Here is a 27,415-nt window from a genome sequence, read left to right as displayed (position 1 = left end):
GACCCAGAGGGAAATGATTTGCTCCAGAAGCAAGTTAATGAGAGAGTTGAACTGGAACCCAGATCTCTTGACTTTTGCTGACAGCTCCAGAAGTATGAGCTCTTACGCTCCGGGCAGCTATGTTTGCACATAAATTTGGGGGGGGAGGGAGGATGATCTTTCAGACCGCAATACCAAATGTTGCTGGACTCAGCCGGAAGGAATTGGAGCAACCTCACCGTCATGGCGGGACAAGACCAGAGTGAGGTGGGCTCTGTGCTGGCAGACCAGGCCAACTGGGCCAGCAGCCAAAGTGGCGCCATAGGCACAGCTCGGGGCCCTCTCACCGGCTACATAATAAAGTAATTATGGAATTAGGGATAAAATTAGTCACTTGTGTAATTATTTTGCCAGGAACAAGAACAGAAGAGGCCTTTTAAAGAGTTGTTCCTTGGCCCCTCTCAAGAGTATTGCTGCAGAGACGCAGATGAGTGAACACACACACAAACACACATACATGCTGCGGTGATGGCGGTGGATGGGCAGGGCTGCTTGGTTTCCTGTAGCAGTGCCTCACCTACCAGTCCTAGCGCTGAAGGCCAGGGGCTACATTCTCTGATGACTGCCTCATGGAACACCTTGGTCACACGGCCTCCCTCCGGGCCCTTCATCCTGGAGAATCTGGTGGCACAGACTCATGTCCCTCCCCAGCCACAGAATACTAGACCTGATCCCCTGGCCCTTTCTCCATCATGAGTTTGGTGGTATAATTCCAGCAGTACCTGGGGGTCCCCTAATCCAGAGGGACCCCTGCTACTGGCAACCCTGGTAGTCAGAATAATGCGCCCCCCCCCCCAAGAATCTATGAACATGTTACCCCCTCGTGGCAGAAAGGGCTTGGCACATGTGATTAGGTTAAGAATTTTGAGATGGGGAGATTATTGTGGATTATCTAGTGGGCTTAATGTAATCGGTCACAAGGGCCTTGTAAGTGAAAGAGGGAAGCAGGGGACTGAGAGGCAGAAGGCGGTGTGATGATGGAAGCAGAGATTTGAGAGATGCGACTGCAGGAAGGGGACCATGAGCCAAGGAATGTGGGCAGCCTCTGGACGCTGGAAAGGGCAAGGCACAGATTCTCCCTTGGAGCCTCTAGAATGAACACAGGCCTGTCGACACCTTGGTTCGACAGGCCTGTGAAGCCCACTTTCAGAATTCTGGCCTCCAGAACAACAAGGTAATAAACTTGGGTTGTGTGTGTAATTTGTTATATCAGCAATAGGCAACTACTGTGGCCACGTAAGGAGGGATCCTTGGAGCCCACTTTTCCCTCCAGGATTGAAGCCCTTGATGACACTCCCTCCTCAAGGCCAGAATGTATCCTGAATGCACCTCTAGGGAACAGGCTTGCACTGGGGGCCCAAACTCTAACCCAGAGAGATACCTTTGGGGGATAGTTCTGGGAGGAAAGGGAGAGGCCCCACCTTACAGCTCCACTCCAGGGACTCAGTTCTTCCACCACATTCTCCAAATCAGGAGCACCAACACCCATAAACCATTACATCCCCAGCGGTAGGCTGCCATCAGGAAAAGAGACCACCCAGGCGGGAAGTCTAGGTTCCGGCCTCACCATTGTCATCATGGCTCAGTATCTATCAAGTGTCGTGCTGTATGCTTCCAAGCCCTACACGGATGATAAAGCCCCATGACGACCCTGTGGAGCCGTCACTCTCATCCTGTCCACTTCACAGCCAAGGAAATAGACTCAAGAGGGTGGAGAGGGGCCCCTGATTTGAACCTAGGCAGCCTCACTTCACAGCCCTGCCCCGCCCCCCATCTCAGGGGGAATGAGGGGCTGGACAGAGGATGGTCCCCGGCAGTGCCTGCACACAAGGAACAGGCTCTTCAGCCCTGAGAGGAATCGCAAACAGTTCCTGCCCCCTCACCCTGGATGCTTGGCCTTAAAGTGGCACAACAGTCTGGCAAGAACCTGAATGGCATCCATAGCCTTTGACCCAGAAGTCCCTCCTGGGACCCCACCCTAAGAGACATCATCTGAAATACAGAAAAAGCACATTATACAATGTCCACGGCAGTGTTATTCCTAACAGCAAAAACTGGAAACAACCCGAATGTCCACCAACAGGAAACGGGGAGAGAGGACCATGTATTTGATGGAATCCTCTGTAATGACACAGAAGGTGGCTCCACATACACTGTTAGGAGGGAATCTCAGGAGGCCTACAGCCACATGAGAAAAGAGCAAAGGAATGAAGGTGGAAGGAAGCATGTCAATCTCCCAAAAATTCTCGAGAGTCACATTTTTCCTCCTCCTGTTTCCCAAAATCTGTGCACTGTGTTATTACTTTCATAATTTAAAAAACCCTAGAGTATTAGTAAAAAAAAAAAAAAAACAAACAAGAACAGAAACTGCAATGGAGTCCTGAGGAAACCACATAGTGAGTAGTCAAGCTGAGAGGGGGAACAGGCAAATGAGAACTGGCCAGAGAGGCAGTGGGAGAGCGGGAAAGAAGGGCGTGGTGTCACAGAGACCAAGGAAAAATAAGGAGGTGGGATCGCTGGGGTCAGTGTGCCAGGGAGGCACTGGTGACCTGACACTTGGCCCTATTCCCCCAAATGCATTCGCAAGGCAACACAGGTGCCAAGAAGGCTGTAATGATTGACCCCCATATACACCCCACTGAGGAGTCTCCGAGTGTCCCCAGGAGCAGCATTTCCAATGCAAACCAGGTCCCCAGAAGAAGCAATGCTGCACCGCCCCATGGCCTTCCACTCCTATCCCAGCCCAAGCAACCCATAGGTGGCTCCCAGCAGGATTTTCTCCTGTCTTCAGGACAACGCTCTCCTGGTCCATAATCACTCACCAATTCTACCACCTGTTTCCACAGGGACCCACATGCACATGCACACACACACACACACTCGCTTCTTGGATCCTTCCTCAGCCTCTGAGACATGTCCCTTAGATCCTTTGCCTCCTCGATGTAAGCAGACACACAAGCAAACCCAGACTTGCAGCCTGTTCACACTTATTCCTCCCACCCACTACACCCACCAGCCTGCTTTCTTCCCCTGAGAACCCCCTTCTTCCCACTCTCTACCCTCCTCATCACAGACCCCAGACAAACCTCAGCACAGCAGGGAAAGTCCACTTCCGACTTCACTGTCCCATCCCTGCCTCTGACCACACCCATGCAGGAAGTGGCCAAGTCTGACTGCTGCTTCTATAGCCCAGAGGTGGAGGGGGTCATAGGGCTGAAAGCTAAACCAGGCTCTGAAGGCCAATGACCTAAGAAGCCAACTCTGACCCTCAGTCCAGTGAGTCAACAAGAAGTAGGGCCGAGTCATTACCAGATGGCCCGTACTAACCCCCCCCCCCCTTTCCTTCCCTCCCCAAGAAAGCTCACATCAATTACTTCAGTTCACAGCCCAAATGTGGGGCCACCCTCCCGGTCAGCCTGCGATAATGCGTGTGGCTGGGCCAAGACCAAGTCAGTACCAATTAGGCCGCCCCCCCTTCCTGCCAGTGAGCTCAGCTTCATTACTTTGCTCCATTTTCAGCTCATCTAAAAAATCTTCATTTGAGTTCCCTGGAGGATCTTAAAAGTGTTTTTCAAACATTAACTCTGACACACGCCTCCCCCACTCAGACATCACCCACCCAAGACAACATTTTCCTCGCCCTGCCTTTGGCACTGCCAGGAACGAGCAGCATGCACAGTCTGCCACGTGGTACCACAGGCCCTGCCACCTCAAACCCTTCTCAACCTGGCCTTTTTCAGGAGAGACCTGGGAAGGGGACTTGGTGCCGCCCATATGGCAGGCATATCATCTCACTCAATCTTTGCAGCAATCCTATGAGGTGGGATTTGAATTCCTGTGTCATAGATGTGGAAAATGAAGGACAGCAGCCCTGCCAAGGTCACCTGGCCAGCAAGTGGCTGAGTCAGGCCTGGAACCCAGGACTGCTGCGCTCCAGGGCTCTCCCAACTGCCCCACCCACCCCAGCAAACTCTGTTCTGCATGCTGCCCAGGCCCACCCTGAGCAGAGATGGGGCATTTATCATTCACTATCCTCGGCTCGTTCCCCTGAGCCTGGGTCCAGGTGGTAGGCTGAGACAAGAGGGGCTGCAGGATTTGGGGCTTCCAGGAGAGGCTTCAGAGAACACAACTTTCCTCGAGGAGGATGGGGAATGCTAAGAGCTGTTTGCAACTCCCTATTCTATCTTGCATCTTACAGGGCACTTATAAGTGAGAACATGGTCAGAGAGCCCAGGCAAAAGGCCAAATGGGAATACGGGAGGTCAAAAAGGAGAGGATGTGGGCTGTGCAGTCAAGAAAGAAAGAGCTGCAAGGACCAGAGAATTTAGCCCAATGCCTTTGTTTTTACAGGTAGGGAAACTGAGGCCCAGGGAAGGAAAGGGACCTACCCAAGGCCTGTGACTGTGCCAGGATTCAAATACGGGTCCTCTGATTCTTACGCTAGCTTTCCTGGAGCAGATGCTGCCTGGGATAAATGAATGAGCAAATACACTAGGAAACCCATCACCTCTAGAGCTGAGAGGGTAGAGCACAGAAACCAACATGATGCTTCCATGGGCACCCCAGCGTCTCTCTAGTTTCTCTCAACCTGTGGAAGATGTAGGCAGGAAAGAGGCACTTCCATTCACCAAAGCTCAAGCTCCACCAGGAACCAATCACAGCCCTGGAAGAAGGCAGAAACTTTGGTTCCCCTGGCAACGCAGACAAAGGACTCTCCTCAGCACAGCAATCAGCTGGAGTAGAGATGTGACTGTACTCCACCCATCCAGATGGGGCTTCACTCCTCTCCTCATCAGGAGGGAACCAACCCAGTTCTCCTGGTTTTAGCCTCCCCACCTCCAGCCACAATCGGGAGAAGGGGTATGGATGGGCTTCTGAGTGAGGGCTTAGGACAACAGCTGACTCGGGGGAAGTGGGGGGCAGGACACCAGGGGCCTGTGTAGAGGTTCGTCAGCTCATCACTCCTCTAAGAGGCAGTGCCAGCTGCAGAAGCACAGGGGCCTGGAGCTAGAAGGGAGGCGCCTGGCCCCAGCCCAGCTCGGACATTAATTCACAATTGGACCTGAGCAAGTCTCATCCTCTCTCTCCTGGGGCCTCATCTTCCTCATCTATAAAGTGTAAAAGCGGAGATCTAGGGTTCTTTGGAATAACATCTCCCAGGCCACACGCACCAAAGTGAAAATGGGCAGGGGGGCCAAGCAGGAGCTTGCCTTATACCACTTCTGAAAGGCTGCCGAGTCCTGATCCCGGCCTTGGAATATACAGCACGTTCCACTAACGGGCACTGCCTCTTTCTACACACTTTAAGGAGAAGGACAAAAGTCACAAGAAAACTGATGGACTCTTAAAACCAGCTTCCAAATGAAATCCTTAGCTTTGGCCACCTACAGGCCACGACCCCACCCCCTGGCCCAGGCCTTAGCCCAGGAGGCAAGAGGTATGCACAGTCTCATCACTAGGGGAGGAGTTAATCACTCGGAGATTTTAGAAAGATTTCCCACATGGAGAGTCGAAACAGAAACGAGAGGTTTCTCAGGAAGCTTCTCAGTTCCCAGAAAAGTCAAACTATTGACATCAAAACCCACATGCACTCACCATGCTTTCAGCTCTACAATCCCTCAGCCAGCCTGTACAGAAACCCGCAGTCATCAGGATAAGGCTGCTTTCCCTTCCTCTCCCAGCCCCTCCCTTCCCCAGCAGGCCCCACACTCCGTCCACTCCCCCTCTTCACCTCTCTGATGGTTCCCTCCTCTCTGCTTCCAGGTGCCTGAGTTCAGGTTCTCACTGGGGCCACGCCAACAGCTTGTCCATTGGTCTCGGGGCCTCCATGCCCCTCCAACCCATCCTCCTACTGCCAGCAATCAGATCACATCACACCCTGCACTGGCCCTGACTGCCCTGGGATGAAGTTCCAGCTCCGGCCCAGTGTGCACGTGCTGCGGGATCGGGGCGCCTACTGCTCCTCCCCCTTCCCTGCACAGTGAACTCCCACCACGCCAAAGCACCCTCCTGTGTCATGTCTCTGCGCTTTGCCTTTGTACTTACAGTTCCCTCTGCCTGGGATGTCCTTTCTGAACCCCCCACTGTTGAATGAAAATAACAGCTCACCTCTCCTGAGTGCTCAGTCTGTGCCAGGTGCTTTGCTAGGCCCTTTGCACGCACTACAGTACTTCATTCATCTTCACTGAGGCCCTATGAGGCAGGTACTAAAAGCAGCCTGTTTACAGAGGAAGAAGCAGAATCGGCTGTGAATGAACCTGGCAGAAGTCACATGGTTTATCAGAGGAGGAACCAAAATAGAAATCCAAGTATCGGGCTCTTAGGTAGCCACAATCCTCTGCTCCCCAGGAACCGTGCGATGACGATGTGGAATTAGAAAACACAGCATGCTCCCAACAGTGCCACTTCCTCTGGGCCTCTGGCCTCGGAGTTTGCCTCTGGAGAGGGCCCAGCCTGTTCCTCTTGGAGTTTGCTCGCCACCCTGCACTCCCCCCATTCACACTGCATGGCCTCACCGTGTAGACAAAGTGCCTGGACCCACACCTCAGAAGCAACGCTCTATAGTTGCAGTTAATGGCCCAGCAACGACGCCCAGCCATGTCTAAGGTGTAAATTCACGCATCGGGGACCACCCGGATCTGGTACCAGCTCATCTTTTCAACCTTAATTGTCCTCTGCACCCTTTCCCCAATGCTCTAGTCACAATAAATCGGTGGGTATTCACCATCCATGCTAGTTCTCACTAAAAGCTGCCGTTTACTGAACACCTACTAAGAGCCCTGCCCTAAGCCAGGCACCCAACTAGCACCTTTGTTTCCCTACAACTCAGTCATTCATTCATCCAGAAAAATGCTTCCTGAATGCCCACTCTGTGCCATGCAGTGTGGAGTGCATGCAACATTAAAAATAAAAGGCAAATGACTACAAATAGTGATAAGCATTGTGAGGAATCGGAGGCAGGGATAGAGAGCAGGGCAGTGGGGCAGGGAGGGCGCTGTCTAATTAAACTGAGTTTAAAAGGTTAAAAAGACAACAAGGTTGCAAAAATCCAGGAAAAGAGAATTCCAAGCAGAGAGAACAGCACATGTCAAGGTTTGAGGTGGGGAAGAATTTGTGAAATACACAGAAGACGTCTGTAGCTGAAGTAAATGACCCATGGGGAGGTACGTAACTGCAGAGGGGGAGGCAGGGGCCGGCTTACTCAGGGCCCTGTAGACCATGGTCAGGAGTTTAGAGTTTATTCCAAGGGCAGAGGAAAGATACTGAGTGACATGGTCTGACTGATGTTTTACAAAGATCATTCTGGCTGCCATTTGGGAATATAGGTAATGGAGATAGAGATAGATGATATAGATCTAAGCAAGTCTCAACCTGTGAATAGATATATATAGAGAGATAGATGATATACGTTAGATATAGACATAGACATAGACATAGACATAGACATAGACATAGACATAGACATAGACATAGACATAGAATGTATGCAAAGTAACTGGCTTAGCACAGGCACATAGGGGATGCTCAATAAATGTGAATTCCCTTTTTCTTCTCTCTCTGTCCCCAAGCTGGGATTGTCCTCTTTATCTAACTCCCCCTCCTTCTGACGTGTACATTGTCAGACTTAGAGTTTCTGAGGACATAGGCTTTGTATACTCTTCACTCTTAAGATAGGAAGAGTGTGGTCGAGCTATTGTGCCTTCCCTCCTTCCCCTGAACTGGACCCTGGGTTGATGTGAAAGTCGGAGGAAGAGGAGGCAGCAGGTGCTGAGGCCCTCCTCCTGGGTTCTCCTTCTCCCCTAACTACTTTAAGGAGAAGCTCAGAAAGCCTGGTTCTCAGGCAATTATGGGCTCAGGATAAGGGGGGGAGGGAAAACTAGGGTAAGCCCCACCTCTAGACAAACTCTCTCCTTCTGCTTGAGCCAGATAAGGGCAGGCCAGACTACAGAAAGAAAACACTTCCAGCGGAGACTGGATACTCCTGGATACTCGCTGGGTTGTTAGCTGATCCTATCACCATCCTAAGAAGGGTCGTGGCCCTCACCTGAGGCCCTCAGTGTGCTGTGACTTGCCCAGAGATAGAGAGAAAATGGCAAAGTTCTAACTAGAATCATTGTATGCGGTGGCCTGAGGATGACTGAGCCCAAAGCCCCATTGTGCAGATGAAGACAGTGAGGTCCAAGAAGGGAGACTTGTCCACGGTCCCATGCTGAACAATGGACAGAGCCAGGAACAGGCGTCTGAGTGGCTTCCGCTTTCCCGTTTCCCATGCAGCTTCCCTTGAGAGGGGGGTTGTGGGGGGAGGACGACGACGACACAGAGGTGAGGCTGGGATTGGGGGTGGGGAGGCAAGGACAGGGCAGCACTGCCTCCTCAGGCCTGCCCTGCCCCAACTCCAGGCTGCTCATTAGTGTAGCAAAACCTGTCAAACCAGTCCCGGTGCCAGGGCCAAGTGGCAGAGCCTAGAGCCGCAGGGCACTGGGTAGGCTGCAGATACCGAGAGCTGGGGGACAGGAAGAACACACAGAGGCTCCTCCTTGGCCTGTCAGCCAAACAGACACTGTCCCAGGGCCAGGATGGGTGCTCACAGCTGAGTCACTCCTTCCCCCGGGATCAGGCACAAGCAGGACTCACCAGCCTCCTGTCCCCATCAGGCACAAGGGCCTGCCCTCTGCTTTTCCTCCTCTGGACACTCAACCTATCAGCTATCAGTGCCACTAGGGCAAGAGACCAAGGAACTTATCTGGGAAACATGACAAGAGGCAGGAAAACACAACTGAAATGACACACAGACACATCTCCCCTCCCGACCCCAGCCACCATCCTCTGCCTTGTTGGGTACACACATGCTCTGCCCTTTGTGCTCCCCCCACCCCCACCTGCCTCAATGATCAAAGCCCAGGAAATAGCTAAGCACAAGATGCAACTGTGGGGCCAGGGGGCCAGGAGACCTGTGTCCTCAGGTAGCTCTGTGACACCCTGTGCCATTGTGTAGATGTGGGAAAACCTGCCCTTCTCAGTCTTCAGTTCCACCGCCCTTCCTGTGGAGGGGCTGGGGCAACTCCACAGTTTCAGGGGCCTTGACGTTTGCTCTCACCCCATCTCCACCCCATTTCTCACCACCTCCTGGGAAGGAAAGCATCAGAGGGTACAGCCCCCTGTGCGGGGTCCCTGCTGGGCAGGGCTGGCTCATGTGGCAGGGCCGCCTTGCTGGAACCTGCTCCATCAGCTCTAGTGCCCCCTGAGGAAGCCGGGCCCACAGGCCAGCAGGAGGCTTTCATCCTGGCCCTGGTGCTCAGAAACCACTTCCAGGGCAGGAAGGGACCTTGGCATCAGCCTGGGCTCCTGTGAGCACAGGACATGTGTGTCAGGCAAGTGGCCCACAAACATGAGGGATGACTTTCCTATCTCAATCAGTCCCTTCCTTTAGTAGAGAGGGAAGAGGAGGCCCAGAGAGAGGCAGGTCACACAGCAGGGCCCCGGCAGAGGTGCAACCACCGTCCAGCCCCGAACCCCAACCCAGGACTCCCAGCACGTGACGCCTTCCACAGCAGAGACATTTTTCCAAATTCAAAAATCACGCATGCCACAGGGGAACCGAGACACCTTCCTCAACGCCCCTTGGGAACTGCCAGAGACTGGGACAAAGTTCTGCTGCTCAACACCAACCACGTGTTTGCCTGCTGTGCTCATCTCTGTGTCCTAGCATGTGGGACAGCGCCTGGTGTACGGCAGGAACTGAGGGAAACTTGCTCAACTAAATCAAGACTCAGTGGAGGAATGATTGCAGGTAGAACCAATTTCTAGATTGGGATGGAGGGTGGGGAAGCAGGAACTGATAGAAAAGAAATATGAATCTGGCCCTGGCCAGTTTGGCTCAGTAGATAGTCAGCCCACGGACTGAAGGGTTCTGGGTTCGTTTCCAGTCAAGGGCACATACCTCAGTTGTAGGCTCAATCTCCGGCCCTGGTTGAGGCAAGTGCAGGAGGCAACCAATGTTTCTGTTTAACCCCCTCCCTTCCACTCTCTCGGAAGGAAGGAAGGAAGGAAGGAAGGAAGGAAGGAAGGAAGGAAGGAAGGAAGGAAGGAAGGAAGGAAGGGAGGGAGGGAGGGAGGGAGGGAGGGAGGGAGGGAGGGAGGGAGGGAGGGAGGGAGGGAGGGAGGAAGGGAGGAAAAGAAATATGAATCTGGCTTTCCAGGGCTCAGGATCCAGCCAGGCTGCGTTGAAGAAGCAGGGACACTGCTGGCCTAGAGCTCCAGAAATCCTGGGCCCCAAAGTGCGAGGCAGGTTGCCCCCAATCACACTGAATGCACGGACTTTAAGGCCTATCTGTGTTTCTGTGACTGGGCAAGGCCACTGAGCCAGAGTTGTCATTTTTTTAAAATATATTTTTATTGATTTTACAGAGAGGAAGGGAGAGGGACAGAGAGTTAGAAATATCAATGAGAGCCCTAACCGGTTTAGCTCAGTGGATAAAGCGTTGGCCTGCGGACTCAAGGGTCCCAGGTTCGATTCCGGTCAAGGGCATGTACCTTGGTTGCGGGCACATCCCCAGTGGGGAGTGTGCAGGAGGCAGCTGATCGATGTTTCTCTCTCATCAATGATGTTTCTAACTCTCTATCCTTCTCCCTTTCTCTCTGTAAAAAATCAATAAAATATATATTAAAAAAAAAAAAGAAATATCAATGAGAGAGAAACATCCATCAGCTACCTCCTGCACGACCTTACTGGGGATTGAGCCCACAACCAAGATACATGCCCTTGGCCAGAATCGAACCTGGGACTCTTCAGTCCGCAAGCCAACGCTCTATCCACTGAGCCAAACCAGTAAGGGCCAGAGGTTGCCATTTATTTTGTCATTCGCTCACTCACTCTCCAAAACGTATAGAGTAAAAGTCAGGGTGAGTCACAATCATCCGCCTCTTCCCTGTCAGAGCTGTCTGACCCAGGGGCTGATCCGTGCAGCATCTCTGGCCAGTAAGTGTGCTCCCAAAGCATAAAGACCTGGGCTAAAATCGCGGACAAGCCACTTCTCCTCTCTTAAGACTCACAACCACATTGGTAAAATGGAGATGGTGACAACTTCCTGCCTCCACTAAGGAGTGCTCTGAAGGTCACTTCAGTGATGCGTACAGGAGACTATTAATAACAATAGCATTGCCATCACTGGCCCCCCAAGAATCCCAGTCTCTAAATGTCAATTATCATCATCATTATGGTTATCAACAACACAGTAACACCTACCAGCTGCTAAGCACTCGGCTGTGTGCTAGGCACAGTGCGGTGCATGTTTTCTGCATTCTCACTTGGGCTCCATCACCTCTGAAGTAACAACTATTATTGTCTCCATTTTACAGATGGTGGTTCTGAGGCACAGAGAAATGAAGTACCTCATTCCAATTCACACAGTAGGCAGAGCAAGGGTCTCCACCCAAGTCTGTCTGAGTCTGCAGCTCAAGATCTTTTCAACTTCATTCCACTGCCGAGGCAGGAGCGTGTTGCCTTGTTAAAGTGACTCCCCATTTGCTACAGCCTGGCATGGCCCTGAAGTCTTGTGGTCGCTTACTGACCCTGGTAATAGTCACCCTCCAGGAAGGGAGGACTGGCTGATTTTGTTGTCCCTGTTCAACAAACGAGACAACTGAACCTGTAGCAAAACTTGGCAATCATGTGTCTTAACTCATTGATAAGAGGACACCAGGAATATAAAGGACTCTAGAGAGTGGATCCAGAAGGGGCACTGAGGCCCAGAGAGGGAAAGGGACCTGGCCAGGTCATTCATTCAGATCTTTCCTGAGACTTATGTGAGACACACAGAAGAAGAAGGCAATGCTTGCTACTCTAGTTCTATAACGCTGCCCCCACTCCACTGCTAGCTTCCCTTTGCACCGAGGGCTGGCAACTGACGCCGATTTCTTTCCTAGTCTGAGACTTAGTTTCCCCAGGTACCAAGTGGGGAAACTAACCTTGGTCAGCAATGAGTTCGAGAAGCCAACTCCCCTTCCACAGGCCCACATACGGCCCGGGAGGCCCGTCTTGGCGCCTTTGCTCCCTGCTGCCTCCAACCCTAGGGACATCTGGAGGTGAAGAACATGCCAGCACTATTCAGAGTTGTGCAACCATCACCACTATCTAATTTCAGAATTCCAGTTGTTATTAGCAAGTGCTGAGCTGCAGCCCCCATTGCCCCTTAGGAACTCAAAGCCCCTCCCTGGTTTGGCCCAGATGCCACTCTTCTGGGAAAGCCCACGGTGCCCCTAGGAAGAATTTCTCTGGGGCAGAAGTTGAGCAAAATGTAAACACACTCAGTGGACACTGTGTTCCACTCAGTGAAACAAAGTTGTAGATTTTCTGGGAAAGAGGCTCACCATATCGGCACAGGCCAAGCCCAAGCCTTTTCCCCGGCCTTGCCTGTCTAGCTGCCCTGAATGCAACAATTGTATTGGCCAAGGCCTCAGTTTCCCCACCTGCTCCCCAGGTAGCAGGCTGAAACATACGCCTCCAGTGTCCCCACAAAGGGATTCTCCTCAACTAATGGCTAATCACACCCATCTTGTTGGAAGAAAAAGGCCAGCCTGTTCATCGGCTAGGATTGGCAAACGCAGTAGGTTGGGGCTGGATTGGAGAGATTCCAGCATTTCTGTAGGCAGCAGAGAGGTGGAGAAGGGTAGGGGAATTCTTTCCTTGGGAGATTCTTCATCCCCATGGGCCTTATCACCTGGCTCACACCTGGACTGGAATCTAAATCCCTTGCATTTTTCCTACAAAGGACTTTTTTACTCTTCCTAGCTTTAGATTTTACCCACAATCCTGAGAGGTAAGGCAGGAGGGTATCATTATCCCCATCTTGCGGTGGGTTAATTGAGGCTCAGAGAAGGTAAGTGACTTTTCCAAGGTCACACAGCTAATGAGTGGTAGAGCAGAGCTAGAAGAGAGAAGCCAGTGTCCAGGCTTCTTGCCATTGGCCAATGCTGATGGCTACTGGGAGAGCTTCTGGGACTGTCTTTGGTCCAGTACGGAGAGCAGTGACATTCTGAGTAAACTGCTGCCAATTCAACCATCGCAATTTTGTTATAAATGTTCCCTATAGGGACTCTGCTGCCCCCAAACATTTGAAATGCCCTATTCTAATGGATACTCAGAAGAGCATTAAGAAGAGTCAAGGTTGCCCTAGCCCAGGGGTCGGCAAACTCATTAGTCAACAGAGCCAAACATCAACAGTACGACGATTGAAATTTCTTTTGAGAGCCAAAATTTTTAAACTTAAACTTCTTCTAATGCCACTTCTTCAAAATAGACTCGCCCAGGCCGTGGTATTTTATGGAAGAGCCACACTCAAGGGGCCAAAGAGCCGCATGTGGCCCTAGCCAATTTGGCTCAGTGGATAGAGCACTGGCCTGCACACTAAAGGGTCCTGGGTTCAATTCTGGTCAAGGGAACATGTCCAGGTTGCAGGGTCTATCCCCAGTAGAGGGCATGCAGGAGGCAGGCGATCAATGTTTCTCTCTCATTATAGATGTTTCTATCTCTCTCCCCGTCTCCTTTCCTCTCTGAAATATATATATATATTTAAAATAAGTAGCCAAGGCTGATGTGTCCATCCCCATTCTACAGAAGAGGAAACTGAGACCCAGAAAGTGGAAGTGATAAGGCCAAACCACAGAGCTAGTCGGTGTCGGAGCAAGGACTGGAATGTGGGCCTCTGGACTTGCAGGCCAGATGCCTGTGCAAATCTATCGTTTCTCACATTTCCTGTCTCCTCCAGTAAACTGATGGTGATTAATACCTAGAGTCTCATCTTTCTCGGCACTGACCCCTACAAAGCTGCCTGGCTTCTTGGAGGGCTTCCAGAAGCTTAAGGAACTTGTAGAATAAATGTATGAACCAACCTCTACCTCCCCTTATCACACACACCCTGCTCCATGAACACATACACTTAGTTCCCCTCTCCCCACCCATTTGCTCAAATGTCAGGGAGAGACCAGCAGGCCCCCTCCTAGGAACTCCTAATCCACCTCCTCTGTCCTGGCTGTGCTGTGGCTGTGGACAGAGGATTCCTTGTTCCTAGTGCTTCCTGCCCAGAGATCTCCGTGGGGCCCATGTACTGGCAGGAAGGAGCCAAATCACTCCTTTTCACTGGAGCTAAAGCCACCCCCTACCCCCACCACCCCCAGGAGTAACATGCTCCTAGCTCTGTTTGGCATTTATTCTACCTGCCCTGACCTAGCTCAGCCCCAGCCATCCCTCATAGCCCCTACTCCTTAGACACACACACACACACACACACACACACACACACACACACACACACGAGTTCCCCTAGGCCAGTGGTCGGCAAAGCGCGGCTCACGAGCCATATGCGGCTCTTTGGCCCCTTGAGTGTGGCTCTTCCACAAAATACCACGGCCTTTTGAAGAAGTGGCATTAGAAGAAGTTTAAGTTTAAAAAATTTGACTCTCAAATGTCAATCGTTGTACTGTTGATATTTGGCTCTGTTGACTAATGAGTTTGCCGACCACTGCCCTAGGGCCTAGGCGTACAGAGATGCCTCGCATCTAATAAAAAAAATAAAAACCAGAGGATTCCAGCATGACAACATCACAGCCCTGGCAGTTGTGCCTTACAAATAACCCCACAATGACACTTGCATATTACTTCGCAATTTCCCCATCAGGGTAACTTCATTGGCTGGATTCCCTCTCCACTCCCTCACCTGCCAGAATCACAGAAACATGGAGTCAGAAGGGGGCTTTGACATGCCCTGGGCCAGTGGTTTGCAAACTGTCCAGCACATAGCCAAGGATGGTTCCATGTCCAGGGGCTGCTAGGGGCTGAGGAATTAGCTAATTGGAGTCCCCAGCCCTGCCCTAACTTCAACCACTGCGGAAACCCCTTTAGCTGATTTGTACAGTGCGAGTCTTTCAAGTTCATTTGAAAAGGAAATTTCCCAGCTGGAAAGTTTAAAAACAACTAATTTACTCTGACCCCACCTTCCCCGACCCCTCCCCCAACACCTCCTACACATACACACAATGTATATATATATCCCTGAGGCCAACAGAAGGAAAGGTAGCTGCCTAAGGTCGCATAGCCATCAGTGGCAAAACCAGAATGAAAATACCCTCTCCTGAATCCAGTCTACAACCTAGAAGTAGTTAAGCAAAAGAAAACAAGGGCTCCAGGGTCAGCTAATACAGCTTCCAGGCCCAAGGCCACACCCCCAGCCATGGTGGCATGGATAAAGCAATATAGGCAAAGCATGCTGTCTACCACAGAGCGGCTTAATGAATAAGCATATTAGCCCCTACCACAAATCAGCCAAAACCAGAGAGGACCTGCCGCACTGCCCCCCTTTTTCAAAGCCACCAGAAATATGTGGCCTTATACCAATCCTCATGCCTCCACAGCAGTAAACATATCAAAACAGAGAGCCTGAGGACCTGGAAGAACAACCAGAGCGGAAGAAGAAGAGACAGGCTGTGCCAGGGTAACACTCACCGGTCCTCGGTTCACACCAGCTCCCTGGGGGGAAGGACGTCAGTCAGGCACCTGAAAGGAGGAAACGGTGTTAGCTCCTCTGAACTGAGATCGTGGACCCAGCATGGAGCTGGAAATCGAGAGGCTGGCATTTGACTCTCTGAGGAACCTGGGGGAAGTTGCTGAACCTGTTAAGCAGAAAGGTCTCTGTGACTATGCGCAGAGAGCAAAAGGGAAAGTAACAAATATGATGTTGGCGTGGCCAGCCGGGGCCAGGCCTTCACGGGCTGGGAGGCCAAGGTAAAGAGTTCAGTCTTGATTCCAAGAGCACTGGGGAATGGTTTGTAATGTAGAGACTGGATTGGAAATGGGTACAAGTAGCTTTAGGTGTATAAGTTAGGAAGTCGTTGTGGCTGTCCAGGGGGCATGTGGCAAGGACCCAGACTGGACGGTAGCAGAGCTAGAAAAAGTGGTGGTATCCACAGACCGTGGTGATGGGCTGGATCTGGGGCATGAGGGCAAGCAGAGGCCTGCCTACTCCTCAGGCACTTCCTTCCATGTCAGTCCCATGATCTCCGGCACCCAGGAAAGAACACACCCATTGCTCTCTCACCCTGGCCTGTCCTTGCCTCAGGCTCCCCACCTATAAAAACAAATAAGGTTGGACTCAGTGGTCCCTTAAGGTCTTTTTAGCATTAATATTCTGTTCTGGTATAATTTGCTCACAAAGTATTTAAGCCCCTTCTCAATCATCTTTAAGCCCCAACTACAGGCCCAGCCTGATACACAGTGAGGCAGGTTGCTGGAAAGAGAAGCCTCAGTTCCCCCTGGACTCACACACTGAGAACAGTACACCTCCCGTGAGCTGAGACGGTTCCACTTCACATTCAGTTGATGGCCAAGCTGGAACTGTGAACCTGTTCACAGTTGTGGGTGCACAAAACACAGAGTTTATTCCTTTATTATTATTTATTAAGTACTGTATTATTTTCCATACAAACAACTGTGAACCTACAAGGTGAATAGGAAGGTCACTTGGGCTGAGGTTGTAACAGCAGGAGCAGAAGTTGGGTGCCTGAGAGCCTTCTTCCTGCCCCAGCTCTGGAGGCTGGCATGGGCCTCAGGACACTGCTAGGCCCGCTGTAGCATCAGTCACCCAGCAACCTGCTTTGTTTCTTAGCACCCAGGCTAATCCTGAGAGGCAGTGCGGTACAGTGGTTATAAGGTTGGACTCTGTAGTCCCACAGACCTGGTTTGAATCCTGGCCCCAGCACTCTCTAGCTATGTGGCCTGGAGCAAGTCACTTCAAGTCTCTGAGAGTTAGCTTCCTTCTTTTGGAAAATAGGAGTAATAGTGTTGGCTTCCAGGGTTAATGAGAGGATTAAATGAGATGATGCTGTGGAGAGCTCAGCACAATGCCTTATCAACAATCCAGGAGGTAGCCGTGCCCCATACAGCTGGGAACGCAGACCCAGAAAGGTGAAGTGATGCACTGAAGACAGGCACAGCCAATCAGTACGGGGTGAGACCTGGAGCCCAGGTTCTTAACCACTAGGTTGTGTGTACACCATGGCTCCTGCTCTTCAGATGAGCAAGTTGAGGCTAAAAATTTACAGGTGACTTGACCAAGGCCACAGAGAGAATTAATGGTAGAAGAGGAATATAAACCCTGGCCTCCTTGATGAAAAAGCCCATGATTTCCCCCTGTGCATCCAGAAAGTAGATGTGGAGATTTCAGGTTTCAGGGCCCTTTAAACCTGGAACAGGGAAAAACGAAAATCTGGGCTGATTGGAGAGCGGGTCGGGGTGGGGGTGAATACCTTGAGAGGAAACCAGAAGGAGTTGGTGAAACAAAAGCCTCTTTCTCAGAAGCCCTCCCTAGGGACTGGGCAAGAGAGGAGGGGGCTGACATGCAGGGCCATCCCTCCTCCCACGGCCTGCCAAGCTGAGGGCTGAATCTAAACAAACAGAAACAGTTCCAGCTTGGCCATCAACTTGCTGTGTGATCCTAGGCAGAACACGTGCTCGCGCGCGCGCGCGCGCACACACACACACACACAGTTCTCTGTTTCTTCAACTCAAGAACAAGACGGTTGTACTGAATGGTGTCAAGATCCCTTCCAGTTATAGGAGACAAATAATAACCATTCCTCACAAGTTCCTGACTCCTGAAAGGTGGCCTCTTAATGTTGGTTCCAATGTTGCCACAATAGGGTTGGGAAGACTGCATGCAGGTTCTGGCTGTATAGCCAGGTCACTTCCCCTCAACAGGTCTCAGCTTCCTCATCTGTAAAATGGGTACATATCTTTGCCTGATCACCTATAGTACTACGGGAAGATCCAAGGAGCTACCTCAAAGACAAGAAATCCTCTGAGGTAATGAACAAGGCATCCCCCAAGTCGCCATCCCAAATATCCCTCAAGCTCTTTTAACTTCTACTCCTTTCTCTCTTGTCTGTGTCCTCTTCAGACAAATAAAACAAGATAATCCAAGCTGACAAATCCAAGCAACCATCCACCCCCCTACCCACCCAACTAACAGTAATAGCAACCGCAACCACAGCTAACACCTGACTACTCACACAGCTGGGCATTGGACTAAGTGCTGCACTTGGGCTATATCTCAAATAACAAGGTAAACCCCACAATTAGTCTAGATTTACAGAGGATAGACTAAGGTTCAGCAAAGTAAAATGATGTGCCCATGGTCACACACACAGCAAGTGAGTAGTATGGCCACCCAGTCATAGGATAAGAAGTCTTCATCTTATCCTTGGGACTATGGGGTTTCCAGGGCAACATCTACAGGGGCAGTGAGTGAGGAATATGTGATCTTCATCCCTCCCAAGCCTCCCCAAATAACTAGTCATTATAGTTATTGCATTATTATTTAAATTTATCCAACACAACTCTCTCATTCAAATAGCATTGTCCAATAGGAATATAGTACGAGACACATATGTAATTTAAAATTTTCCAGTAGCCGCCGAAACTGGTTTGGCTCAGTGGATAGAGCGTCGGCCTGTGGACTGAAAGGTCCCAGGTTCGATTCCGGTCAAGGGCATGTACCTTGGTTGCGGGCACATCCCCAGTAGGGGGTGTGCAAGAGGCAGCTGATCTATGTTTCTCTCTCATCGATGTTTCTAACTCTCTATCCCTCTCTCTTCCTCTCTGTAAAAAAAAAAAAAAAAAAATTTCCAGTAGCCACATTTTAAAAAGTACAAAGGATTGGGTGAAATTTATTTTATTTTATTATTTTTTTAATATATTTCTATTGATTTCAGAGAGGAAGGGAGAGGGAGAGAGAGAGAAAAACATCAGTGATGAGAGAGAACATTGATTGGCTGCCTCCTACACACCACCTACTGGGGATCGAGCCCGCAACCCAGGCATGTGCCCTTGACCTGAATCAAACACGGGACCTTTCAGTCCGCAGGCCAATGCTCTACCCATTGACCCAAACCAGGTAGGGCTGAAATTAATTTTGATAGCATACTTATTTAACCCAATAAGTAAATTTCAACATGAAATCAATATAAAAATATTATTGAGGTATTTTACATTCCTTTTTTCATGCTGAGTCTTCTAAATCTGGTGTGTAGCTTACATTTAGAGCACATCTCAATTCTTTTTCTTTTAGCAAGAGAAAATAACCAAATTTAATATACACATATGTATGGGAACCCCACATACATGAGAGTCAGAGACCACACATGTGGTCGAGTTTCCAGCACATCTCAATTCTGACACTAAATTTTCATCAGATATTTAGATTCTCTTAGCCTTTATCATTGAAAAAACATATTCTTAAAACTGAGTTCCCAAACATATGTAGAACTTTTTCAATAACTGAATGGAAATTTTTTTTATGTCTTAAGTTAATCAAATCAAATATAATTAAAACTTCAGTTCCTCTGTGGCATTAGCCACCTTTCAATGAATGCTTAACAGCCACCTGTGGCTGGCAGCATAGCTCTACAGATGAGTCCTAGAGGGTGGGGTGGTGGCCTCCAAGTCCATAAGCCAGAGCTAGGCCTGCGAAGGTAAAGCTGAATCTGAATAGAATGGTATCTTGCTCATTCAACAAACCTCGACTGAGCCTAATATTAATATCTACCTACAGCCCAAATACTCAAATATGAGCCTAATATTAATATCTACATCTGGGACCTATTACGTTCACAGTGATGGTAACAACGGGATCAGAGTAACCATTGTTCAGAGGATGTCACTTTGACTCAGAGGTGGGCCACCTGCCCAAGGTCACCCAGCTTTGACCCCAGGCCTGTCTGGCTTGGAAGCCTGAATCCTGTCCCAAATGCTTGATGGGAGCCCCACCTGGGGCTCAGCCTTCTCAAAGAAGAAACAAGCCTTTGCCGCTGGTCTCAGCCACCCCACCTCCCCCAGGCTAGTGGCAGAGAATGACCTAGCACCAAACACCCGATGAAGAGGGTCAAATAGAAGGCGAGCAGGAGAAAGGCCTGGCATGGCCTGCACTGGATGGGGGTCCTGCGTACAGGGCTTAGGCCACTGTGACGCCATCCCCCCAACCCCCACCCCTACCAGGCTGGAGGCAAAGCCAGCAAGGTCCACTGGCAGTCTGCCCTCGGGTGGGTCCCCGGGGTTAGGCACCACGCCATTCCCCGCACCTCCTCCAAGAGCACTCACCCAGAGCCTTTGGACCAGGGCCAGAGCCAGTACCCACCTCCCAGGGTCACCTCAGCTGGAGTCCAGGGAAAGGCTCCAAGAGGCAGCCCTCCCGCTAGAAGGAGGGGAGGAGCAGGTTCTGGAGGCAGATTCCAGAGTAGGGAAAAGGTGGCAGGTACAGGCCAGAAAAACCTGGGTGGCTCCACCCCTCTCCAGGGGAGCAAAGCTAGCACTCAGCCCAGCAGGGTGAAACACTCACCCGCCATTAGGTTTAACAATTAACTCCGCATTCCATTTCAGCAGGAAGCAGTTCCAGCAGAAAGTCCCACGGGGGTAGGGGGACTTGGAAGGAGATAGAAGGTGTGAAGGGAGAAAGCGGTGGCCAGTGAATCCCCTTACCTCCTCTTCCCAGCATATCCTTCCAACATGGAACAGCCCTCGTGTGAAGGCATAAGTTCCACAGGGTCGGGGCAGTGATCTGACACATAGTAGGTGCTCAATAAATATTTTTAATTAACAAGCAAGGGGACATGGTGAATTAGAATAAAACGGGCCAGACAGATGGGCAGACTGATGGAGAAGAAATTCAGGAAGGCAAAAGGTGGCTTGCCCTGGGCCGGGCACCTCCCTAACCCCTTTGACTCCAGGTCCTCACAGAGACCAGGCTGAGCTGAGAACTGGGATGGCAGCCATCCAAGGCAGGACCATGGCTTGGAAGGCCCCCCAATCTTAGTTCTGCTCTTCCTAGCTATGACATTTGGAGCCCTCGTGTCTTCTCCCCTAAAATGGGGGAGATGCCGCTGTGGTACCCTGTACAGGGCTACACAGGGCCAGGCTTACAGATGCTGAGATGCTCTGTGCCATTGTAATACAGTATCTCTGGCTGCTTGGCAACAGCCTCCTCTTCTCAGGCCACCCTGTGAACTACTCCACCTCCCAGTATTCCCCTGGCTCCCACCTACGTGGCCTTTTTCCTTTCTAGGAAGGAAAGCCCGGAGTGGTGACGGCTCCATGCCATTCACATCCCACTCACCTGCGATCACACCCTCACACACATACCCTGGCAACAGATTTTTCCCAATCTGACATTTGCTTGTCATTTATATCCCTCCTCGGGTTCCCTGGCCCCTTCCTTTTCCCCCAAACCCTAGCACAGGCCTAGGTTCTGGGGCTGGGGCTGAACTCACTGTGGCCAGTTCACTCAGGCAGGCTCCCCCTTCTGGGCCTCAGCTTCCCAGCTGTGTAATGTGGGGGTGAGGAGGGTGGAATCGGGAGGTGGCTTCTCCTGCAGGCTACCTCTGAAATTTAGAGATCCTGACATTTCTGGGATCAATGTGCATTTTAACTTTAGACAGATCAGAGTTCAGATCTCCACCTTGGCCAGGGAAACAGGTTTCCCTGTTATTACGGAACAGACTCCATGGTGAGCCTATAGAGAGGTCTGGGCCATCAGACCTCCCTCCCCTCCCCCCGCCCCCACAGCCCTTCTCAGCTCAAGCCTGGGCAGAGGGACAAAGGCCCTCCCTGATCACCGGTCCCACTATCCCCTCTATAAAGCCCTAACTTTTCTGCCCTATCTTTCCAGTCTTCCCACTCTCTTGTTCTCACGAGCAGTATGATGAGGCATCAATCCCCCAAATTCTTCTTAGCAAGACAAAGCTTAAAGCTCCCCTAAGCCCCCCCCTATGTGGAGAGTCTAGAGCTGCCTCTGCTTCCACTCTGCTCCTCCCTGCATCCTTCCCACCACTCTCCAAGCACGTGCCCCACTTCCCCTTCGCCAGGCTGAAGCTCACCTCCTTAACCCCCACAGGGAACACCTGTCTCAACTCACTAAGCCACTAAGCCGGATGCTACTCCTTGTAGGGGAGTCTTACAGCCCCTACTTGACCTGAAGACCCTGGACACCAAGGAACTGCAATGATTTTTCTCTGTCTCTCACTCTTCCCGCAGCACGATGCTCAAAACACAGTCGATGTCTCATGAAACACCAATGATAATAACCATTAACTGAAAAATAATGAATTATAACCATTTATTGGCCATTTGTTCTTTACAATGCTCAGACCTCAGCATTCTACACATATCATTTCAGTTAATCCTCCCAAGTCCCCAACAGACTTGTCATCCCTACCCCTTTGCTTTAAGCTGAGGAAATTGAGGCTCAAAGAGGTAAAGTGACTTGCCCAAGGTCACATAGCCAGGAAATGGCAGAGTCAAGACTGGAATTTAAGTTCTTACCCACTGCCCTGCTTGGCCTCCTCCAATCCACAAATAAAGAAGGGGATATGTGAGAAGTCATGCCTGCCAGTAAGGAGCCACAGGGGCTCTGGAGAAACCAGCCCAGTTCAGGGCCAGAAGCAGATTCTGCAAATAGAACTTAATAACCTTCTATTAAGCACCTGTTCTGTGTAGAGCCCTGTGCTAGGTGCTGGGGAGCAAAAAAATAATGCCTGAGACATCCTAATGTTCACAATCTCACAAGAGAGACAAGCCATGTCTCAGGATAAAGCCAAGACCAAGCAGAACGTGTCCCCAGAAAAGAACAGATAAGGTGCTAAAGGAATGCAGAGGAGAGAAAGACAAACCTCATTGTAGGGGTGGGGATAAGAGGGCTCACAAGGCTTTGTGGGACAGTGGGTTGGTACCTGAGCTGAGCTGAGAAAATGCAGTGATTGGGGAAGGGGGTGGCATCTTTGACAGGAAGGAACCCAGGGACCTGCAGCAAAGACACAGGTAAGACTGTGCATATCCCTAGGAAACTCAGGAGACATTCTCCAAACCCCTCCCCTTGGCACTGGCCCCAGGTGTCCAGCTCAGAAGAGAGGCCATCTTGAGCATCCCCAGACTCACAGGCACCTGATTCATTTATGGTGAGTGGGCGGGGAGAGAGAGAAAAGGCTGAGCCTCTTGGCATGTTGTTTGACAGGAGGACCTCAAGGGGCTGGAATCCAGGCTCTATATGAAATCTCTGAAGATGGGAGACACTAAAACGAGGGGTGGTCCCACTGGAGGGGTGAAGCTGGGAAAGCAGCAAGAAGGGCAAAGAATATGAGTTGGGCATCAGGAGACCTGGCTTCCAGAACCACAGATCAAAGCTACATGGGACCTTGAGCTTATCCTGTCCAAGCCCCACTTTACAACTGGAAAAACCTCGGCCCAGACAGGGACAGGGACTGATCTACAGTCCCTCAGCACTCTCACCTAAAACCAACAATGTGCTGAGGGGTAGGAGAGATCTGTCTTCAATGCCTGACTCTACCATGACCTCCCAGGTGAACCTCCCCCCAACATTAGGCTCCCACTCTATAAAACAACCCTGAAGACAGTGGTTCCAAACTACATGGGTCATGACTCAAAGACTCAGATGGTGCCTATGCATCCTATCCCGAGATCAAAGCATACTCTCAAAGGTATGCATGTCGTTTCAGACGTTCATAAACATCTGAGATCAGCTCTCCAAGGGCAATCTGAGGACCCTCTGTCTCCCAATGACAGGGAACCTGGTAAAATGGGCTGATTCCAGGGCCCCACCATAGATCCCATCCTCCCAGGGAGCAGCTGAGTTTGGAGCTCTGGACAAGTCCTGGAAGAGAGGGGTTTTTAGCAAGCTCCTCTCTGCTGCTCTTGGGAGAGCCCTGCCTTAGGGAAGCCTCAAGGTAGGGGGAGGTGCTCAGCACTCTCCTTTTAGCTGTTTCACGTATTAAATTCCTGCTTCCTTGCCTATGAAGAGAGGGCTCTGTGGCTAAAAGTTGTAACGCCACTGCTCACTAATCAAGGTCCCTTCCAGATGAGCCACCTGCTCAAGCTGACCTTGAAAGGAATGGGTGGAGGCCCACCCACCCACCTGCAGCTGCCCAGATGCTCAGGTGACATTCTGAGATCAGCAGCCCTGTCTGAGAGGGGGTCTGCACTCCTGGGCTGAACTTGGGATGAGAAGAGGTTTCTAGTCAACCCCAGCCTCAAGGCTCCTTTCCTCTCTCCAGACTGTCTCACTCTGGCCCTTGTCCAGCTCTGGCTTCCTTCCCTTTTTCTTTCTAGCACAAGTACACTCCTGAACCTGGGTCTCCTGGCTCCAGCCTCTCCCTCCCTCCCTTCTACCATCACTGAGCCTGATCAAGGATCGCCAAGCCCCCAAACTCCCAAGCACCCTTCTGAGGCAAAACTAGCACTCTCTGCGGATGATAAGGTTATTTAACTGGAACACTCAAGATAATCTATGAAAACCTAAGGTGGCCAGTAACGAGACAATATTTCGTAAATAATCCAAGTGCCTTCAGACCTGCTCTGTCACCTGCCCCTGATGCAGTGTCTCTCCCACAGGTGGGCAGTTGCCTAGAACCAGATGGGCTCAGAGCCTTGGCCAGCCCCAGGGCTGACACCTCAGTGTCAGTCTCTGAGGGGATGACAGCACAGGCCTGGGGGACAGGAGACCTGGATTGGAGACCCTGCTCTCAGAGCCAAGCAATCTGAGCAAATGCACATCCCTCTGTGGACCCCTATATGTTCTCGAAGGCCCCAACTGGGGCAGCGAGGGAAGACTAAAGAGCATCCGCTGGCTTGAGATGGATCTGGATTTCAATCCCAGCTGTGCTGCCTGCTGGCTGAGGACTGGGTAGGCTTTGGGTGAGTTACTTAGCCTTCTTTAATAGAATGGGGATCTAATCTCTGCCTCACTGGGTAGGTGCAAGGATTAAAAGACATAGGCGTGAAAAACGCTTAGCACAGGCCTGGCACATGTTAAGCCAATAAATGGTAAGCAGTTGTTTATCAGCTACCGGAGTGAGCTCCTGACAAGGAAGTCTAGGCTTTCTAATTCATAGGTGGCCCCAAACAACCTCCAAACCACCACTGAACTGGGTCTGGAGGCTTTATCTTTAGGCCTTTAATCTGGACAGAAGAGGGGGAAAGGCAGAAGAAAAGAGTGGGAGAAAACTGAGAAGAGAAACAAGGTAAGTAAAGGAACATCAAGGGGTTAAGAAGGGGCCTGGCTCCTCAAGCTTGAGGGAAAGGATTACGTCAGGGAAGCTGCCAAGACAGGATAAGCCTTCTCTCCTTTCCAGAGCCTTCCCTAGGCTCACCAAGGCAAGGCTTGGAGGGATACTGCCTGCTGAGAGCACTGCCATGGCTGTCAATAGGGACATTGAAGCCTTGGGTTACCTCCAGCTCTGGCTCCCCGAGCTGCACTGCACTGCCCGCCCCTAGTGGCCTCCTCTGGCTGCAGCCCCACAGAGAGGGCCAAACCCAGGCTGAGAACCCCTCCAACCTGTAAAGGCACTGCCTGCTCACTCAGGACTCAGGGACCCCCTTGCTCGGGATTCTGGTCCTAACTCAGCAGGACTCTTCCCCTCTGGTCTCCACCCCCAGGCCCTCTCCAGGTCTCTACCTGCCTGGAGCTCCTGCTTCTGAGGCTGAAGTTGCAACTGCTCAGATTATAAACAGGAGCCTCAAAGTGTTCCACTTGTCACTGACCCGCTGTGTGACCTTCTAGGTGTCGCTCCTCTCAGAGCATGTTTCCCTTTACTGGCTAATGAGGACAATGGAGGACAAGGACCATCTCTAAGGTTCTCCCAACTCTAATAGCAGTGATGCTTCGTAGGGTACCTCCCAGCACAAAGGGGCAAAGAGGATTTGCTTCAGGAGAAGAGTGGGCGGGGCCAGGCTGCGCTCTGCTGAGAAGGCAGTGGATGTAGCAATAGCCAAGGGTTATTATGATGACGATGATTATAATTAAAAATCACAGCAACAAACTCTTAAGCACTTTACAAAGAGCTTTCTCATCATCCCCCCGGGAATCACACTCTAGTGGGAGAGGTGGAGATGGATGGTAATTATTCACATTTGGCGGATGAGGAAAATGAAGCAATGTCCGAGTGACTTGTCCCAGCTACTAAGTGCAGAGAAGGGGGAGCTGAGAGGAAGTAATAAGTATTGCATGTCTGCGGTGTGCCAGCTCCCATCTGTTACCATGACCAAGGCTCACCACCACAGCCTGGCATCGCAGGTGCTGCAGTCCCCATTTCATAGAAGAGGAAACTGAGGTTGAGACAAATAACTGATTTATACTTATAGGCTCATGTTTGTTCCATTACAGAGTCTGGGTTTGGACCTGGGTTTGCGGGACTCCAAGAGCTACACTCTTCATCTTCCTATGTGTACTGGGTTGAACAGTGCCCCCCTCCCAAATTCATGTCTATCCAGAACCTCAGAATGTGACCTTATTTGGAAATAGAGTCTTTGCCGATGTAATTAGCTAAATAAAATGAGGTCATACTAGATTAAGGTGGGTCCTAAATCCAATATGACTGGTGTCCTTTTAAGAAGAGGAGACAACACAGACACTCCGGGAGAAAGGGGAGAAAGCCATGTGACCACAGAGGCAGATGCTGCTGCAAGCCAAGGAGCATCACGGATTGCTGGCAACCACCGGAAGCTAGGAGAGAGGCGTGGAACAGACTCCCTGCTCAGAGCCTTCAGAAGGAACCAACCTTGCCGACATCTTGATTTCTGACTTCTAGCTCCAGAACTGTGAAAGAATAAATCCCTACTTTTTAAGCCATTCAGATTGTGGTACTTAGTTAAGCAGCCCTAGGAAATTAATACACTGAGTCCATTGAGTAGCAGACTTGGGATGCAAATTCCAATTTTCAGATTCCCACTCATTAGCCTTGGAAGTTAATGGAGGCCTATGGGCCAGTGAGAAGTCATTCTCATCTCGCCTCCACCTCCCTGGCCCAGGCTGGCCTGATGTTCTTCAACTATGCTTCTCCTTGTTCTAGATCTCTATCCACACCACTGGGCCCTTCCATCATGTAAATAAGCACCTTTAGAGCCCAGTCTCCTAGTCAACCATTCCCCCCCTCCCCTCCCCAGCCTCTAATACCACCAGGAGAGCTGTGTTTTTGAAATGCAAATCTGATCCTTCCTGGCTAGCTTTATCCTCTTCCCTTGTTTCCCACTACCTATAGGTCAAGATTTCAACCTGTGCCAGATCTGGCCCCAACCTTCCTCTCAGGCCTCATCTCCAGATATGCAGACCACCCATCCCTACCATTCACCACCTTCTGCTCCAACCACATGGAACTATTTGGAGCTACCCTAACAAATCATAGTGCCTTTGCACATGCTGCTCCAACTACCTGGAAGATAAAATCCAGCCCCAAACACCATCTCTCTCCTCCATGAAGCCTTTTCCTCCATGAACAGCTACATCCTGGCACCTTGTACACTGTACATCTTTACGTGTCTGCCCCC

At 50.9% G+C, this 27,415-nt stretch overlaps 2 protein-coding genes across 11 annotated transcripts in view; both read right to left on the bottom strand.

Moving 5' to 3' along the window:
• EPB41L1 (erythrocyte membrane protein band 4.1 like 1) overlaps positions 1-27,415 on the bottom strand; it is a 155,557-nt gene that overhangs the window by 87,246 nt on the left and 40,896 nt on the right. For 8 of the 10 annotated variants that reach the window (XM_079783532.1, XM_079783530.1, XM_079783528.1 and 5 more), the window contains exon 2: positions 15,539-15,589. The gene's annotated coding sequence lies outside the window, so the exon portion shown is untranslated. Of the gene's footprint in view, positions 1-15,538; positions 15,590-20,185; positions 20,449-27,415 lie in introns of those variants that run through there. The other 2 variants (XM_079783529.1, XM_079783531.1) reach the window with 2 other exon arrangements.
• Positions 15,538-27,415, bottom strand: part of CNBD2 (cyclic nucleotide binding domain containing 2) — a gene marked incomplete at its 3' end in the record, with an annotated part of 114,960 nt that continues 103,082 nt past the window's right edge. The window contains exon 14 of the transcript XR_013814147.1: positions 15,538-15,589. The remainder of the gene's footprint in view (positions 15,590-27,415) is intronic.

This window comes from Cnephaeus nilssonii (assembly GCF_951640355.1).
Source record: "Cnephaeus nilssonii genome assembly, chromosome: 11".
Classification (NCBI taxonomy): domain Eukaryota; kingdom Metazoa; phylum Chordata; class Mammalia; order Chiroptera; family Vespertilionidae; genus Cnephaeus; species Cnephaeus nilssonii.
Note: the sequence above shows the minus strand (reverse complement) of the source record. Positions and strands in the feature narration are given on the sequence as shown.